Source organism: Mytilus galloprovincialis, chromosome 8 (genome assembly GCF_965363235.1).
Source record: "Mytilus galloprovincialis chromosome 8, xbMytGall1.hap1.1, whole genome shotgun sequence".
Taxonomy (NCBI): domain Eukaryota; kingdom Metazoa; phylum Mollusca; class Bivalvia; order Mytilida; family Mytilidae; genus Mytilus; species Mytilus galloprovincialis.
The window spans coordinates 43,170,522-43,191,045 of NC_134845.1; the positions used below are offsets into that span (position 1 = coordinate 43,170,522).

Here is a 20,524-nt window from a genome sequence, read left to right on the forward strand (position 1 = left end):
CGCATTGTTTCGCAAATACCCTTCAATAACATGATATATCTATTTTATTACACCGAATAGATATGGATTGAAACTCTTTGTACAGGTGAAGTTATTTTTTTTTTTTACTTCTATTGTAAGCTGTAATTTATGTTAAACTTTATGCATACTGCTGAGAATAAATAAGAGGATAATACCATAGATCCGCGGGAATTATACATGTACTAATACGCGTTAGTTGGCTTTCGTTATGTAACGTCATATCCGAAAAAAAATTGGCGGGAATATGCTCGCGAGGGTACAAAGGGAATATCCAAAATGGCAAATACCATAGTATTTCAGTCATATTCACCGGCAGTGGTGAAAAACAGCAAATTAATTTGAAATGAGAGAAAAAATGTTAGAATATGCGAAAAATAAACTGGCTTTCCAACCAACCAAAATCTTGCATTTTTATATAAGATGTAAGTACTGGAATACAATGTACTTTCCACTTACGCTAACTCTCAGGATAAAATTCGAATATCACGGCCAAGGACATGTGTAAATTTCCAACATATCTATTGCTTCCATGAATTATTTCTTAAATTCATGAGAGATAACTTTTACCTTTGGAACTGCTGATTTTCTTTTATCTGTTTCTTCTTTACAATGAAACTGTTTCTCTAATTGTGGATAATTTACTGGTACTTTATCTTCCATTTGCTTTATCTTGGTCCAAACACACTGATCTGAAATTCAAATTGATTTTTCTGGAATAATCTATATTTAAAGGTTTTTATTTTTTTTATTGTAAAAACATATTGAAGGTATTAATGTAACAATAAAGCTACGTAACAAAAAAAATCTGTTCAAATAAAGTTATTAACTTATGTTTAAGTTTGTTATGAATATATGTTCCACAGAAAAAAAGATGTCTCAAAAGATTTTGTAAAGATTCATATTTAAGGACCATTCGGTTGCTTATAGTCCGGCGGCTACAAGCATATTTCAGACGAATTGTGCACATCCTGTTACAAGCATGAAATTTGGCATATACCTTCCTCAACTATTACTCTTTTATTTCAGATAGGGAGGCATTTGAAAAAAATAACTCACTTCCGGTTAAATCCAAAATGGCGGACATCATCCTTAAATTAGCCCAATATCGAAGGCTAGTATGTGAAAAGGTGTTATTAACATGCTTCTATCATAATATTTGGTACAAACCTTTGTTTTGTACTAGTTTTGGATAATTGATATAGATAAGAGGTCTTCAAAAACCCTACTTCCGGTAAAATCCAACATGGCGGACATTGTACTAAAATAAGCTTATTTTTAGGAAGGGTAATTGAAATGTGTATTGCTACTATCATTATATTGTGCAGGAACCTTTCTTTGGTGCTTTTCATGGATACAATGTATAAAACATATGTCTTTAAAACCCTTACTTCCGGTGATATTCAATATGGCGGATATAGAAATATCAATTTTCTATTTTAATATTAAACTTTTTTCAAAATGTAAAGAAATTGTTTTTTGTTGTTTTTTTTTTTTTTTTTTTTGCTTGTCATTAAACTTTTGGCTTCTAGTTATCCTCAAAACCACTAATTTTATTCTGTAGTAAATTTTTAAATAACACTTCCGGTAAAAAAAAGACCAATTTGGCGTAAATTTCAAAAAATGAGTCCTCAATCCATATCTTTGATTAAGAGTTTTATATAGATTGATTAAAACAAAACAAAATTACTAAAGTACTTAAACATTTTTCAAATTACTACTATTTGGCTTAAAATACATGTTTATTCACATTCACCACCACGTGCATACAAAGCAGTGCACGGGAGACCCGATTTTCCACATTTATAACGACCGCGATATCCTCTGTATCTCTATCTGTATGAATACTTTGTCGAAACCCATTCTGGCTTTAATATGACGGTTTGAGAGAGCGCCGCCGATTTATTGACGAGGCGTAGGAGCAGATTTGACCCTCTCTATTCTTCGAACTTCTTGGCAGTTATGTTTTTCTTAGGACGTGCTTTTTTGAGAAATTCGTCTGGTTCAATAGCGGGAATCAGCCCCTAAACCACTTTGTACATACATATCAATTTCTAGCTTGCTCGTCTTGTAGTTATCTTGAGGTCTTGCAGTTCCAGTTGGACAAGCATATTGGAGACACACCCGTCCTCTTTTGACTTGTAATCCATGGTGATAAATTTTGCCGCTTGACGTTGTATCCTTTGTAGCTTATTCATGTTTGTTACCGTGTAGGGGTCCGTACTATGGCTTCATATTTCATCGTTGATCTGACGGGCTAGATGTAATCTGTTTTTTTGCAATCTTGTGGGCAGTATTTCAAGTTTCTTCTTTGAAAGCCTAGTGTTGAATTTGCTTTCTTTGCCACGTTTAATATGTGGATGGTCCATTTGAGGTCTTCCGAAATTTGTAGGCCTAGGTACGGGTTATGCTTGACTTGTTGTAGTATGTGTCCATTAAAACTGTAGATTTTATGTCTTTTGTTTCTGATGCTTAGGATGTAGCATTTTTTGGCATTGAACCGCATTCTCCAGTACATCCATAATGTACAAGCTTCTGACAAAATGATGAGGCCTTAGAAAGAGTTATTCAAAAGTGATCCTCTTTGTCCATTTGCCGTCCATTAGCGCCTGAACTGGGTAGCATAAGAGCCAATTCCAAGCTCGTCCCCCTAAACACTTGCCTTAGTATATTGCACGTTTTACATGCTAGAAAAGACCAGACCAAGGTGAGGGAATACCCTCAATTAGTCTTCCCTTTTACGCAAATAGTTATTTTCTTGCTTCGTTAACCATGTTAACCCAATCTGTTAAGTTTGTGTGATCTTACAGTTAAACCTCGGTAATTTTGGCTGATCAATCATCATTCTTTATGTTAAAGTCACATCTTCAATTGTCATCAATGTTTCCCACGCAGTCTTTTTTTCCTTTTCAAGCAATCAGAGAACCATATCACAACCGGTAAAGACATGGATCACAATAAGTGTGTGTTATCACTCATTGCCAGGTGCATTTGAAAGGTCTTTGATATATATTTATCCAAAGCTTTTTGTCCTCCCAAACACAATCCATATTTTGTCTACCCCTGTCAGGGAATAGCGAAACAGTTATGACAGCATCATCAGTAACGACTATTCGAATCATGACTCGTGCAAGTTCGTGTTTCATTGCATCAAACACATGCACCATGATTCTATTGTCAGCCTCTTAATGTGAACATGGTGAAATACATCACGAGGTTGATAAGATAGATTATCCTGAGCATTTGTTATAAGAAGTAAGAGCTACATTTAGGAAAAAAGGAAATACACAGACGAATCAAGAGTCAAAACAAAATCTTCAAAATTGGCAAAGTTTTCTGAGAAATGACGACAATAAGAAAGAACTTTTAAGTTTTCATTCGCAACAGCTTGCTCAATAGATTTTGAGGAAAAGCTAGTTGTAGTAACAGTTGCTCAGGATGTTCTGTGTTATCCACCACATGATGATGTTTCAAGCTTAGCACCATGTTCACATGAAGAGGCTGACACTTGAATCAAGATGCATGTTTCTGATGCAGTGAAACACAGACTTAACTGAGTCATGACTCGAACAGTCGATACTTATGTTGCTGTCATTGCTGTTTTGCTATTCAGTGACATAGGGGCAGACAATTTTTGGCTTTAATTTGGAAGTGGAAAAAGCTTCAGATATATATCTATCCATGACCTTTCAAATACACTAGGCATTGAGAGATTATACGTTTGCTGGAAAGGAACTGCGTTGGTGACATGGATGGTGTTTGAAGATGTGTCTCTATCATTCAGAATGATGATTGATCAACCAACATCACCAGATATGGATTTGACAATGTCATTGATAGAACGATACGTGGTTTTGTTGTAAGATCGAACAAACTTATCAGATGGGGTTAACAAGCCAGAAAACATGGCTATTCCCACGACTCAGTCTAGTCTTTTTCAGCAAGTAAAACGTGCAATATACTATGGCGGGTGCGAATGAGTAACAAGCTTGGTATTGGTTCCTATGCTTACTAGTCCAGACGCTTATGAATGGCGAAATGAAAAATATGATCCATGGGAACCCTTTTGGACAACTCTTTGTGAGGCCTCTTCAACTTATCAGGAGCTTGTACATTATAGATGTAAGAAACACTAGTTACCACGATCTTTGTAAATTTGGAAAATAAGCTCTCCGATTGTGAATAAACATGTATTTAGAGCCATAAATTAGACATTCTTAAGATGTTTAAGAACTTTAGTGATTTTATTTTGTTTTAATCAATCTATCCAAAAACTCCACATCGAAGATATGGATAGAGTACTCATCTTTGTAATTTACGCCATATTGGTTTTTCTTTTACCGGAAGTGGTAACTTTGTATTTAAACATACAAAGCTGAATAGAATTAGTAGTTTTGAGGATGACTTAAAGCCAAAAGTTAAATGAACAGCTAAAAAAACAACATTTTCTTTACATTTAGAAAAAAGTTTAAATGAAAAATTATCAATATTTCTATGTCCGCCATATTGAATATCACGGGAAGTAAGGATTTTAAAGACATATTTTTATACATTGTATCCATGAAAAGCACCAAAGAAAGGTTCCTGCACAGTATAATGATAGTAGCAATACTTTAAAAAAAAAATTCAATTACCCTTCCTAAAAATAAGCTTATTTTAGTACAATGTCCGCCATGTTGGATTTTACCGGAAGTAGGGTTTTTGAAGACCTCTTATCTATATCAATTATCCAAAACTAGTACAAAACAAAGGTTTGTACCAAATATTATGACAGAAGCATGTTAATAACACCTTTTCACATACTAGCCTTCGATATTATGCTAATTTAAGTATGTTGTCCGCCATTTTGGATTTTACCGGAAGTGAGTTATTTTTTTCAAATGCCTCCCCTATCTGAAATAAAAGAGAAATAGTTGAGGAAGGTCTATGTCAAATTTCATGCTTGTAGCAGGATGGGTACAATTTTTCACAAAGCCGCCGTACTATTATAATTGCTTACATCTACTTCATTTAAACTTTGACCGAAAGTATTCGGATTTGCAATTAAACAACATCTCCTTATTCTTATATAAAACTGTATTTGCATTAGGAAGTGAAGGATATAACATGAACAGATAATGACGTTGTACTGAAAATATGAGTTACTTGATTCTCTTATGTACCTTTGATTGAGGCGATTTTTATCCACGACAACATTTTCATCTTCTGATTCGGAACTGGTACATTTATAGCTAATGGTGGTGATGGTATATCATTTGAGTTCGTTGGCGGCGGTGGTGGCGGTGGCGGAGGCGGACTCATGCACGTGGCTAATGGAGGAACTGCCTTCACCTCTTCTGACATTGGATCAAATAATGTTGATTTCTTTTATAGTGACTGATGAGGTCGTCTTCTCCAACGTTAATTCTGTTTAAGTCAAATTAAATGAATTAACAAAAAATGTAGATTTTGTTTGGCGCAACGACAAAGAACAACTTTCCCAGTCGGGAAGTTGACCCCGGTTTGATACCATTTCTTAAAGCAACAATGGACGTCATGTGATAACCTTATATGGACATTTTTTTACCAAAAAAAGTAAAGCCCTTTTTTTTAAATTTGTAGTTTTTTGCATAAATTAAAACTAATTTCCTTTTAAGTGAACATTCTTGAGTATATAAGAAAATAACTCAACTAAATTATGATTTAAAGTCATTTGTTCTCTCAAAATGTGTCTTCAAAGTCAAGGTGTTGACGAAAAAAATTGGTCACAGAAAATTAAAATCGTAATGTTCTTTCTTATCTTTTCGGGAAGCTATACTGAATTTAAATTATGTTATATAACATAACTTGGACTATGATATGTCAAATTTGTGCCACTTGATACGCAAAGATACGCAAATGTGCCGCTTCGATGAGGGCCCTCATGGGGTTTTTGATTATGTGATTACTTGGCCGTTTTTTTAATGATTATTTGATTATTAAGCCAAATATTTCATGATTATTTGATTACCTAGGACTGTATTTTTAGTTTATGATTATTTGATTACTAAAGATAAGCAAATATTTAATGATTATGTGATTATATTGGCAAAAAAATGGTGATTATGTGATTACTATGACCCCCCCATGAGGGGCCTCTTCGATGTGTCGATATTTCTGACGAAGCGGAGCCGACGGTAATTCACGAGTCACGTCCCTTTGTTTGACACTATCATGAACAAACTATTGTTATATCAAGCACCGTATGGTGTTATTTACATGTGGATATTATTAAAATAATCTTATTAAGTATATTTTGATACTGTATACTTCACTGTGTCTAAACCACACCGGCAAAATTTGTTCGGACTTGATGATATCTAACATGACAAGTTTTGCAATCTCCTTGTCAGTATCTATCTCTCGTACCTTTCTTTTCGTACAATGTGAACAATTTAACGAGAAATTAAACAATTTCGAGGCAAGGTTCACTCAATTCGTCATTTTGACGTGCATTTTTACTTATTTCTCCGTTAATATAAAACGGTTGTAGAAAATATTGCATATCACAATAGAAAATAGTTGTATATGTATATATATTCTTCGATATCATAAAAAAATAAGAAAATAAGGAGAAACCGATCTTTCTTCCGTCTATTGATGTTCCGTCATTGTGCCGGATGTTAGATACCATCGAGTCCGAACAAATTTTACCGGTGTTGTTTAGACACAGTGAACTTGTGCAAAAAAATAGAGAAACACATTTTATCACTTTTCAGAACTCAGTCCCAGTGAAATAGGCCCTATTTGTCCATATGTGCCATAACAGGGATAATAATTTAATATTAATTTATTTTTTCCAAGATTTAATCTAATATTTATGTTTTTGTAAGTATTTTTACTGCTGTAACCAAATTATTTTAACACAGAAATAAATTTCTACTCAATTAATACAAGGGATAGTCCAAATATTCATGAATAATGGATCAAGACAGGATTAAAATAATAAAAAAAACAGGAGTTGCTTTTCATTACTGATACCTGGTCCTACCTTTTTCATTTAAACTTAAAATAGATCATGATGAAAGTATTCTGAATGTAAAATCTTCATTATTTTAAATAAAAGGAAATTACTTTGCAATCCTTGTATGAACAAACTAAATATAACAATAAATGTTGTCTCATTGATTTCATGCAAATTAGTTCTAATGAATGGACTTAAATTATAAAAAAAAACACACTTAATCAATAAATAAATGGTGCTAATCATGAACTTGAAAATAAATAAGAACAAGAAAGACTCAGTAATATGTTTTCTTCTTCTATTTGAAAAAAATAATAATAACATTAAAAAAACTATGCATTTTTATATTTATATAAAAGTATTTCAGAGCAGTTTATGGGGGCTAAGTCAACAATTATGTTTTAGATCATTAAGTCACACTTCATGTCAGTATGATCATGCTTTGAATAAGATTGATTAAAATGCTACCCTGAAAAGGATTGTTTTCAGGCAGCAACCTTTTGATTTTGGAAGGTGGGGGTGGGGTGGGGGGGGGGGGGGGGGCTATGGATTTTTTTCCAGACAAAGTTTTTTTTTGGCGAAAAACAATCAATTTGTGGCGACAAGTCGAAAACAATTGTTCTCTTTCAATTTTAGCATTTCATTTAATGGCAGCTGAGGGTAAAACAAACATTTTTTTTTCTCATGGTCAAAAACAAATTATTTTTTTTCTCCAAAAATTGGAAACTTTTTTTCTCCAAAAAATCCAAAAGCCCCCACCCCTCACCCAACTACATCCCCCCACACACACACCAGAAAATCAAATGGTTGTTGGCTGCCTCAGTTCAAGTTTAGGACAATACTTATTCATTTACTTCTGAAGGATTCTTTATCACAAAAAAAATATATTATTATTATAAACAATGAATGAGTTAAATTGTGTGTCAGTCATCTAAAGCAGTTAAGGTTGTGCAAAGACAGCATAAGTCCTTACCTTGTTTTTAGTTAAGTCAAACATTTCACCGACTTAAAGAGAATTGTAAATCCAGTCAAATATTCACAGCTGAACTCGCCATTTTTTTTAAAAAACAAACACACTTAATGTGTGTACATTGTGTTCAGATGCCAGTTGACATCGATGTGTAAGATCCAAAAAATCTTTCGTTTGGAATTTAGTATCACTGGGGATTCCTACGGGGTGATAGAACGTTAGACTTGTTTAACTTTGAGATACGTATTGGTTATCTTTTATACAGTATATATAATCTTTGTTTATCTGTGAAAAAAGAAGAAACCTAACACTATTAACAGACAATTTCGCATAATTTATAAACGTCGATCAACGGCGTTACGTAATTGTTAAAAGACGGCCAATTTAACATGTTTAAGTATTATTTTCTTTAATAAGTAACCATGATCAACCATGCTTTAAAAAATCAAAAGAAATCTATTTCTGACCTTAATGGCAATTTAAAAAACAAACAAAAGAAAAAAATCCAAATTTGCGCCAAATTATTTTTTTCCGCAAAAATAAACGCAATTTTAGAATGGCAGCTCCCATTGTTGTCTTAAGAAAGTAGCAACAACGGTCGTTTCAACTGGCTTGCTTTCCGACTGTCACAGAAATATATATTTTTTATACACATCGTTTATGGACATCAAAGAGTAATTTCAAATAAAACAGCAATGTTAATAGTTCATAGTGTGAAATTAACAGTGGTCACGGAATATGATTAAATGCATCAATTTTTTTTTCAATACACGGCCTCATTCAGTGAACGATTTCATTTATGATACATTATTTCAAAAGCTTATGTTCATAAATTCTGACGGATTTAGAATTGTCGTCGATCTCTACACTTCTAGCTTGCGTCCAATGATCAACCGACGCATGGTTGGACTAAAGAAGTAAACTTTTTCCTTTGTACTCAACAATCTCGTTCGTTTGCATTGGAATTCATGTCATTACCTCTGTCAATATATTTTTGTATGTATGTTCAAAATGGGTTCACAAGTTTGAACATACGGAACCGAACTCCTGTTTCCTCTTATTTAACGATTCCACTCAGGACGGATGTGTCATGCTTTGTTTCTATTGAGCGTCGGGAACCATTGCCAACTTATTCACTGTCTTTTACTGAGATAACACTTATTTCATTTGGCATCCTTCAGTGACATTGAAATATATGAAGAAAAAAAATATTTAATGAGAAAAGAAAAAAAACTTTTACCGCAAAACACCCAGAATAGTTATCAAATTGTACCAGGATTATAATTTAGTTCGCCAGACGCGCGTTTCGTCTACATAAGACTCATCATTGACGCTCATATCAAATATTTATAAAGCCAAACAAATACGAAGTTGAAGAGCATTGAGCATCCAAAATTCCAAAAAAGTTTTGCCAATACGGCTAAGGTAATCTATTCCTGGGATAAGAAAATCCTTAGTTTTTCGAAAAATTCAAAGATTTGTAATCGGAAAATTTAAAAAAAATGACCACATAATTGATATTCCTGTCAACACCGAAGTGCTGACTACTGGGCTGGGGATACCCTCGGGGACGAAACGTCCACCAGCAGTGGCATCGACCCAGTGGTGTAAATAGTTATCAAAGGTACCAGGATTATAATTAGTACGCCAGACGCGCGTTTCGTCTACATAAGACTCATCAGTGACGCTTATATCAAGATATTTATAAAGCCAAACAAATACGAAGTTGAAGAGCATTGACAATCCAAAATTCCAAAAAATTTGTGCCAAATACGGCTAAGGTAATCTATTCCTGGGATAAGAAAATCCTTAGTTTTTCGAAAAATTCAAAGATTTGTAATTGGGAAATTTTTTAAAATGACCACATAATTGATATTCCTGTCAACACCGAAGTGCTGACTACTGTGCTGGTGATACCCTCGGGGACCAAACGTCTACCAGCAGTGGCATCGACCCAGTGGTGTAAATAGTTATCAAAGGTACATGGATTATAATTTAGTACGCCAGACGCGCGTTTCGTCTAAATAAGACTCATCAGTGACGTTCATATCAAAATATTTATAAAGCCAAACAAATACGAAGTTGAAGAGCATTGAGGACCCAAAATTCCAAAAAAGTTTTGCCAAATACGGCTAAGGTAATCTATTCCTGGGATAAGAAAATCCTTAGTTTTTCGAAAAATTCAAAGATTTGTAATCGGGAAATTTATAAAAAAAAAATGACCACATAATTGATATTCCTGTCAACACCGAAGTGCTGACTATTGGGCTGGTGATACTCTCGGGGACGAAACATCCACCAGCAGTGACATCGACCCAGTGGTGTTATAATTAGTTATCACAGGTACCAGGATTATAATTTAGTACGCCAGACGCGAGTTTCGTCTCCATAAGACTCATCAGTGACGCTCATATCAAAATATTTATAAAGAATTGTGTTTGTTTTGTTAACCTTGGCGTTATAATTTAAAAAATTCATAATATAAATGTTTGTAAGTAATACAAGGGAATAAAGTAAGACTAATAACTGAACTTACCTGAATAAAAATTTGACATGAAATTTGATTTTGATATTCTGACGGTAACATTGTATAGACCATAAAATTTGCATAAAACATCTACGAGAAAACGATTTTGTTGATGAGACCTGTCCATCTATTTTTTTTTTAATATACGCAATTAGATTTCCTCCTGTAGGTCTAAACTTGTATGAAACTTCAAATTTAAAACACAGTTGAACATATTTAAATTTTTTAAATTCTTCAATGGCTAAGAGAACGTGTTTTTTTTAAAAGAACATTTTCTAAATTATCAAAATCTTCATACATGTACAGATATAAAATTGATGACATCCCAGACACCAATTGCCGAATCTTTCCCGTATGCACTGACTTAACTACGAGAAGTCTCGGTATATATTTTTACTTCGGTAACTGCACAACGCAAGTATGAAAGGAAATCCGTGATGAAAGAAAGTAAACACACATGCTCTTGAAGTTAAAAACAAATAAAAGATTCTCAAAGAAAAAAAATTAGCATCACTTTAATAACATCTGTTAAGGAATAGTTTAATAAACCAATGGAAACACATGCAAAACATAAAAAAAAAATGACAAGGTTCTTTCAATTCACTTAACTGTCACACTTTCCATCTGTACTGGTTTAACTGTTTTTCAATGATTAGCTATAGCTTGTGATCGACAAACACTGAATGAAATATTATTTGTCGATAATACGTTATAAATGTGTCATAAATTTTACAAAATACGATCATGCAAGACTTCATTTAGTATATATCACCCTGTAAAACCCAGATACAGATGAAACCGGACGTTGACGCGTTCGAACCGAACACACCGTGTAACACTGAGTTCAGACAGTAAGGAATTGATATTTTTAAAGAAAATCCAATATCTATTCTTCGCATATTCTGCTTCAATATATTCTTTGCCATAATACTCATTACTTACTCCAAGGTTTTTGACATTTGTGACATTTTTGTACACAAACATCGCAAAACGCACGACAATATCAATGATAAAACGTACTTTGTATCTTTAAATATTCAAAACTTAATGTTTCTAGTGCCTCATAGTTTCATACATACATTTTTCAAATTTTCATAATTTAAAATTAACAAATTTATAAAGATTGTTGGTTTATGTTGTATCTAGAAACAAAAAAATACAAGTTTAAAAGTGTCTTCATTTTCATGTTGTGTACGCTTCGTTGTCATAACACCTTTTTATACTGTACGCTTCGTTGCGACAATATTACGTTTGTCAATGAATTTTGCATGTATTAAATTATGCTTTAATATGATTTTAACCAATGTTTTAAAAAAATAATATCACCATAACATGCAGACAGCAACCCATAATATCCATTGTATTGTCGAAACACTCTTGGAGGTATTTTGTACATGCACAAAAAAATCCTTATGTATACGAAAGTGTAAATTGGTAGGAAAATACAATTACTCGAGATGCAAATATCACTAACTGAGCATACAGATACACAGGTCCGATTTCTAATTTGATATCTTTTTTTTTAAAGTGTTTACCATACGACATTCAATGTACGGATACACCACTGTCCAAGGTTAGGGGAGGGTTGGGTGCCCTCTAACATGTTAATCTCGCCATATTCTGTATGTGCCTGTCCGAAGCCAGAAGCGTGTAATTCAGTGGTTATATATATATTTTTTTATTCACTATTTTACGCATAAATTAGACTGTTAGTTTTCTCGTTTGAAGTGTTTTACATTTGTCATTTCGGTGTGTTTTATAACTGACTATGCGATATGGGCTTTGCTCATTGTTGAAGGCCGTACGTTGACCTATAGTTGTTCATTTTTGTGTCTTTTGGCATCTTGTGACGAGTTGTCTCAAAAACAAATCTTTTTAAAATAGACAGCAATCAAAAATAATCAATGGATTATAGGCTTTTGGCCTGAATAGCAGAGGCGAGTCCAAGGGGGTCATGGATTACAATAGAGTTACATTAAGGCTAAAGAGTATGTGTATACAATGAACATGTAATTTATAGCCACCGTTGATAAGTAATAAAGTTTCTTTAACGTGGAGATATACAGATGAAAAGATAATTCTTAATATTAACTGGTTTGCTTTTTTTTTTATTTTTAAGGTATAAATATTATGCTTAATTTCCTCGAACATTTCAGTCTTTCTACTGTGGTGCCAAAATCTAACTAATTGTTCAGTTTTGTTATTTTAAGCATCTTAAAGTCTATACCCATCCATACGCATTTCATTGAAATTTTGACTTATTTCGGAGAAGACCAAACTTTAAGGGACCATATTTATATTCTACTGTTACCCTTGGCGTTATCGGTAAACTATGCGGTTGAGCAAAGTATCAATCATCAAGACTACCTTACCTTAGACATTTGCTTTGTTGCATCTTGCATGTCTTTATAGTTATCAATAAAAAATGAAACGTTTCAAAGTTGGTACTGAACAATTTATAGACCCCTTTATTTGTTAATGACACGCGTAATGACTGATTGTTGGTTGCTTAACTTTCATTTGCAAATATTCCATACATGTTCAGGATAAGCACAAATCAGCAACACATACTTCATGATGGTCCAGGAAGGGGGCCCTCTGGAATTACGTCAGGGAAGTTTGGACTGCCACTGGATAAAATGAGGTATATTGAATAAGGACACAAACTTTGCCTTGCAACAGGCCATGTATGGACCCCTCATAAAGTTTTCGCAAGGTTCGTACAGTGCAGTGAGCGTAGTTCTCTCTTTATACGATACATTGGATCTTGTATTCCCATTCGGACTGGACGTGACTGCGTACTTTTACATCCCACACATCTAAACGAATGACCAACTTCGGGCAGGTTTTACTGCCGTTCGGAAAAAGACCAAAGTGACCATATCTACTAGTAGATCTCTCAGTCACCCTTTACCAAATTCTTACATAGATGAACAAAAATAATTTGGCTACAATGTAGAAAGTTTTGCTGTACCTGTTAAATCAAAACATCACTTAACATTATTACAATATGTGCACACTTATGAGAACTCATAAGATCGTATATACTCTCAATAATGTTTATTTATATTTGGCATTGCACGTCAAGTTAATGCGTGTTATTACATTTGTACGTCTTTACCTGTTTGCGTTGGATATATACTGACTGATACTGTAGTAACATGATTTACCTCTTAGTGTAATTTGCTTTGAAATAACTTTCAGTTACTACAATAACACTTTTGTCAATATTTTATGTATATGGTTTTTGTGCCTGGACCGACATTTTGAGTTGAGCCAATTGCAATTATACAGTTGTTTTTATCATATTGTGCTGTTACACCAGTGTCCCAGGTTAAGGAGAGGGTTGGGGGCTCACATGTTTAATCCCGCCGCATTCTTTTTTGTGTCTGTCCATCGTCTAGAGCCTCTAGTACATGAATGGTTATATAGATCTGTCATATTTTTTTTCGTTGATAAATAATTCATATAACGTTGTAAATAAAATAAAAATAGATGTGGTATGATTGCCAATGTGACAACTCTCCACAAGAAACCAAAATGACACAGAAATTAATAGATCACTGTACGGCCTGCAACAATGAGCAACGCCCATACTGCATAGTTAGCTATAAAAGGCCCGAATATGATAATGTAATATTATTCAAACGGGAAAACTAACGGCCTTATCTATGCATAAAAAAAAGAATTAAAAACAAATATGTAACACATCAACAAACGACAACCACTGAATTACAGGCTCCTTACTTAGTTTTCTAGTTTTATATGTTTCACCTTTTTATATATATATATATCGGGGCCTTTTATAGCTGACTATACGGTATAGTTTTACTTCATTGTTGACTTTTGTATGTTGAACTATAATAATTGCTTTATACACCTACATGTACTTCATTTAAACTTTGGTGGAAAGTTGTCTCACTGGCCAACACACCACATCTATATGTAAAAAAACCAGTTGGAATGCCATCTAAGGCAATCGGAAAACTAAGTTCAACAAGCTCCTATGGCTGCTTTCGTTTAGGCGAATTTGGACCAACATCGGCATTTGAAAGAGCCTCAAATTGTGAAAAGAAATAGTCATTAAAAAAAAATTTTTGGCAGTACTATACTTTTTGAAACTATAATTCCTCTGGAATATATTTATTAACAGTTTATTTCATCTGGAATAACGTTGAAAGTCCCAATTTTCAATAGAAACATTCCTATTAGATGTACACTGGTTAAACATTGTAATTTTGGCTTTGGATGACTTATATGTTATGTTCAACTACTTCGACTAAGTTAACAGATAAAAATTTACAATAACATACAGAAAAAGGGTCGTCGATGCCATCTCGAATACTTTAATAAGAAAGTGATTTATGACGGTTTTTGTCAACGAACTGTACAGTGATTATTTAAAAACGCACAACGAACTCGACACGATTGTCGAGACGAACGATACAGTAAGAGAAAACTTAAGAAGTATGATATTGCGTTTATTTTGAGTTCTAGGGAACATTTGAAGGCACGTAGTAATTCAATGTATAGTTATTTATTATTGCTTAAGGTATTAATACGCAAAAGTGTATGCACGAAAAGATATTCAGCATTGTTTATCTCATAAAACGAATGAAATTGCACCATGTATGTGCGTTTTGCATCTAGCAGTTTTATCAAACGTTCTAAGCAATATCTAAAACTTACAACTGTATAATTGAATAAATAAACTAACTTGCACATTGACATATTTATATATACTCAAATAAGTTCTAGAGAGGCATTCGAAATTGTTGTCATCCCAAATGTTGTCCTGATTGTCGCTTCGAACGCGTCAACGTCCGGATTCATTTGTATCGGGGTTATACGGGGTGTATATGCATCCAATAACTTCAATAACATTAAAATCTTAAGAAACTCGAGTTATATGACTTTATTTAATCAAGTATATCATAGTGTTCATTTTAAACACAACAAGTTTATATCTTGCAAAGGAGTACTTCACTAGTTATTTTTAAATGTTTGCATAATAACAATTTGAAAAAGCTGGCATAAATTAAGATGCTAAAATGATAATGCATGAGAGACTATAAAAAGATGTATTATTCATATACATCCTGCTATATTATTGAATCATTGGAAACCATACTGATAATGACACAATTTAGATTTCCATTCGAGTGAAAGTGTTCAGCACTACAATATCACCCAATCTTTGCTCTGATCACTTTTGTAAAGTTTTCTCATTTTCTGATAAGGACTATTTTTAAGTAAACATTTCTGATAAACTAATAAATCAATGTTAAGTTTTCTGATAAGGACATTATTTTTAATAAGTTCTTTTGATATTTCAGTATGGTGTTGATGTGTAAAGGTAAATAGCAATGCCTGAACTGATCAGAATTCAATTGAAGTGAACTGTGGGAACGCTTCCGAAATTACCATAGTGAATTCACTGAAATGTACTAAACTTACCGAAGAATTAAATTTTAATCAGAAAACAAAACTGAAAATGTCTTAACAATTAATTGTTCGGGCTTTTTAGAACTGTTAAAATCAAAATGAAAGTTTAAACTCAAATTTTGTTTACTAGCAAATCTCAATGAAATTAACAGTTTACCTTGTCCCGTCGCCAAATAAGATTTTATAAATATTATATAATGATTGTAAGAGGTTATTGAAGCGTGTATAATATACAGGTAAGAATATGTAATCTGAAGTCCGACGTAAAACAAATATACCAAAGATGTTTAAACACGTTAACAAAGCACAACATGGATCGTATGATCTATATAAAACACTATATACGTGCACGTCATTTAAAATGAACTCCTGAGAGATTTGAAATTATGGCACCTGATTTATAAAAATACGATATAATTGAAATGGAACATGTTGTCTGAAAGTTCTAGTTTGTAGAGTCCCACAATAAGATTTAGATCTAAGGTTGTTCTCTTGTCTTACAGAATTGTATATTTACGGCCTTATTTGTTCCTTTAAGAGCTTATTTGTGCTGTGAAGGCTCTTTTTGTGTTTAAAGTCCAAAGAGTTTCATATTTTGACTTCTCAAAGTTTGGAATAAGCGAATTTGTTAAAAGTAGTGCTCCAATTTCATATTTAACCTAGAACAGCAAGTTTTACTCACGGACTTTACTAGAAATTATATATATGAATAAAAAAAATAAAATAATGATATATCGAGCGTCAACGAAAATTCAAACGAAAAGTTCTTTATCATTTAGCAAATTCAAAAGCTCAATAATCAAACAAATGGTAAACAAGTCATATTCCCTGCTCGGTATAGGCTTTTCCTCAAATTGAAAATAGTCGATAAGCGCATGAATTATAACTAATTCTCTAACTAGCTTGGTAATATATATTTACTCAATGTTTTTTTTATCATTATTATTTGTTGCAAAGGAGTAGAGCAAGGAACTCCAATTAACGGACCTGTTATGATGATTTATTTTCAAACATCAAATATTAAAGTAAATCTAATGGGTATGTATTGCTATTTATACATGTTAGATGCTTCCAAGTGTAATAAAAGCAGTTGTAAATCGGCTTAATATCTATAAAGTTATGGGATTAAAAATGGATGAGATTTCATTATGGTATATTTTTCTTGAAATTTTCACCACATTTTGTCATGGTGAAAATCCGATTTTAGGACCAAAATCATGTATTAACGAACTTGCAACTTTCTTAACTTACGGGTTTGATTTTAATAGTGATTTCACTGTGTCTAAACCACACCGGCAAAATTTGCTCGGACTCGATGGTATCTAACATCCGGCACAATGACGGAACACCAATAGACAAAAGAAAGGTAGGTTTCTCCTTATTTTTTTTTATTTTTTTTATGATATCGAAGAATATATATACATATACAACTATTTTCTATTGTGAGATGCAATATTTTCTACAACCGTTCTATATTAACGGAGTAATAAGTCAAAATGCATGTCAAAATGACGAATTGAGAGAACCTTGCCTCGAAATTGTTTAATTTCTCGTTAAATTGTTCACATTGTACGGAAAGAAAGGTACGGGAAGATAGATATTGACACGGAGATTGCAAATTTAGTTATTATGAGCATCTCCATAATTGTATCTCTGTGTATGGAACGAAAGAAATGGGTCATGTCAAAATGGAACTGGCCGGTTTCGTCAATGTATACAACCCGGTTTCGTCATAGATTTCAAAATGCATAACCCGGTTTGAATGGTCAAATAAAAAAAATCATAACCGCATTACATTATAATTGATTATTTAACTTCAGCGTTCAAAGGAGTTTTGTGGGTCGTTGGAAAACAAGTTCGTTCACCGGACAACGGCTTATTATTTATATGAGTCTCAGATTCAAATAAATAATAAGCAAACACTTGAATTCCTACTCTTATAGAACACAAATATTTTAATTTACTTTGCATTCCTAAATTTTTTAACAGCATATTGAGACTAAAGCTCTCTAAATATGCGTTTTCTATATGAGTTATGGGAAAACATGTCGAACATGTTTAAACTTGAAATTAAAGTTTACGGTCTTAAAAATCGAAACACACAATTGATATGTGATTTTCTCGCACAAAAGGATGGACACCTTTAAGTAATCTAATCATTCTATGTATGTAATCTTTTCTACAATCGTTAAGGGATAATTTTAACTATGATACAAGTTTTGGCACACATCGCGCATTTACTATACAGGCTCTGTCATCGGACGAGTTAAGGTTGTTTCATCATTTTTTATTATTTGTACTTTTGTTGTCCTGTTTGTGTCAGCGACAACACTTTGAATCAGTCCATTCCCGAATCACACGCTTGTAATTCCATGGTTGTCTTTGGTTGCTTTATACCATATATATGCGTTTTGAACATAAAATAGGCAGATAGTTTTCTTGTTTGAATTGTTTTACATTTATAATTTAGGGCCCTGACATAGCTTGTTTTCATGTAGTTTGTGTGTTTTTCTCATTGTTTAAGGCATACGCTGACCTAACCTTGATTAATTCAACATAATTTTTGTGTCTAAAAGAAAGTTGTCTCATTGTCAATGTTTATGGGATAAGTGGTTACCGTCACTTCTTCTTAATAAGACCTAGATATAAATGACGGTCATGTTTTGCAAACCAACTTCTATTCACATTGAAAATACAAAACTGTCAGATATTGTTTTCGAAAGTTATCTTGAAGTTTCAATTGAATTTGAACTGTACAAAAAATGAATTTGAACTGTAAAAATAATGTCACAGTGAAAAACATGCCTATGAAAATAAATGTGCCTACCAGAAACGGGGAGAAAGTTACAAATCTCACTGCTATATTTGTTATAGATGCTTAAGTGTGAAAACTCGCTTTAGTGCGCAAGTAACACAGTATATATAGTACCAGAAAATCTGGCAGGACTGCATGCATGATTAATTTGTGCAGAACAGTATATACTATAGTCGGTTTGGGACTGTTCGTCAATGATTGAATGCATAAATGAATTAATGATTGATAGTAAATATTATAAACTAAGTGTATATAATATAGTATAGTAAATTAAAATTATGGCACAATCAAAACACATCCTTTTATTTTTCATCTTTACATACTACTATTATAAACAAAGAAAATATAATAATGTTACAAAATAACTAGATACCAGTGTTTGCAATTCAGTATTTATATTCCACTTAAAATTAGTTTGAAGTTAAATGAAATAAGGGATACGCCTTTCATTAGGAAAATGTGTATTATCATAATTAACTATGTCCAACAGTGCCCGTTTAAAATAGATTTTAACACGCCAAGTTTACTTTACAATAAATATATATTTAAATTCTCGAAAGACAATGTTCAAATCCGTGCCAAAGTTTCTTTTCATAAATTGTTTGTTAAAAAAAACCAAAAAAACCGGGTGATATCTATAGACGAAACCGGGTGATTGTGTAGTAACAACATTGACGAAACCGGTTTATTTTAATTTGACATGACCCTTTTCTTTCGTTCTATACACAGAAATACAATTATTGAGATGCTCATAATAACTAAATTTGCAATCTCCGTGTCAATATCTATCTTCCCGTACCTTTCTTTCGGTACAATGTGAACAATTTAACGAGAAATTAAACGATTTCGAGGCAAGGTTCACTCAATTCGTCATTTTGACATGCATTTTGACTTATTTCTCCGTTAATATAGAACGGTTGTAGAAAATATTGCATCTCACAATAGAAAATAGTTGTATATGTATATATATTCTTCGATATCATAAAAAAAATAAAAAAATAAGGAGAAACCTACCTTTCTTTTGTCTATTGGTGATCCGTCATTGTGCCGGATGTTAGATACCATCGAGTCCGAGCAAATTTTGCCGGTGTGGTTTAGACACAGTGGATTTAGGGACTTTTATAACGAAGGTAAAAATGAAACAAACATACATGTCGTTTGTTGATGCGGTCATAAATTTTACTCGTTTGGTATATAGATCAAACCGTTGGTTTTCTTGTTTGAATGGTTAAACACTTGTCATATTTAGAGCCCTTAATAGCTTGCTGTTCGGTGTTAGCCAAAGCTCCGTGTTGAAGACCGTACTTTGACCTATAATGGTTTATTTTACAAAATGGGACTTGTATATTGGCACTCATACCCCATACTCTTATATCTATTAAGAACAATGTAAATATATCAGGTATAATTGTAAAATGCATATTTTGTCAAATGAATTTGAATAGTTGTACATTGCTTCTTAACTAAATTTTCATGTTCTTTCAAAGATGTTCCGAGAAAAGAAATTCTTTGTTGTATGCCTAACGTCTAGTGTCGAATTTGTCAGACATACTAGTATTCGGCAATTGATCAAATTAAAAAAGAAGATCTAATAAGTGAGTGTAACTTAGATACAGGAAGGAACATTTGGCCTACAAGAGTCAATTTCCTAATGTATGCAGAGAAAAGAGTTTTGTGAGCTTGCTTGCCTTATTTGCGTTGTTTGTATTAATGCTTACACAACCATTGTAATTCAGATTGACATTTCAAACTATATAAAACTGCAGA

General features: G+C 32.9%; 1 long non-coding RNA gene across 1 annotated transcript in view; it reads right to left on the reverse strand.

The window, feature by feature from the left end:
* Positions 1-594: 594 nt before the first annotated feature.
* LOC143043300 (uncharacterized) overlaps positions 595-20,524 on the reverse strand; it is a 28,155-nt gene continuing 8,225 nt past the window's right edge. The window contains exons 2-3 of the long non-coding RNA XR_012968300.1: positions 5,181-5,424; positions 595-710 (exon numbers count right to left, since the gene is read on the reverse strand). This is a non-coding gene — a long non-coding RNA (uncharacterized LOC143043300). The remainder of the gene's footprint in view (positions 711-5,180; positions 5,425-20,524) is intronic.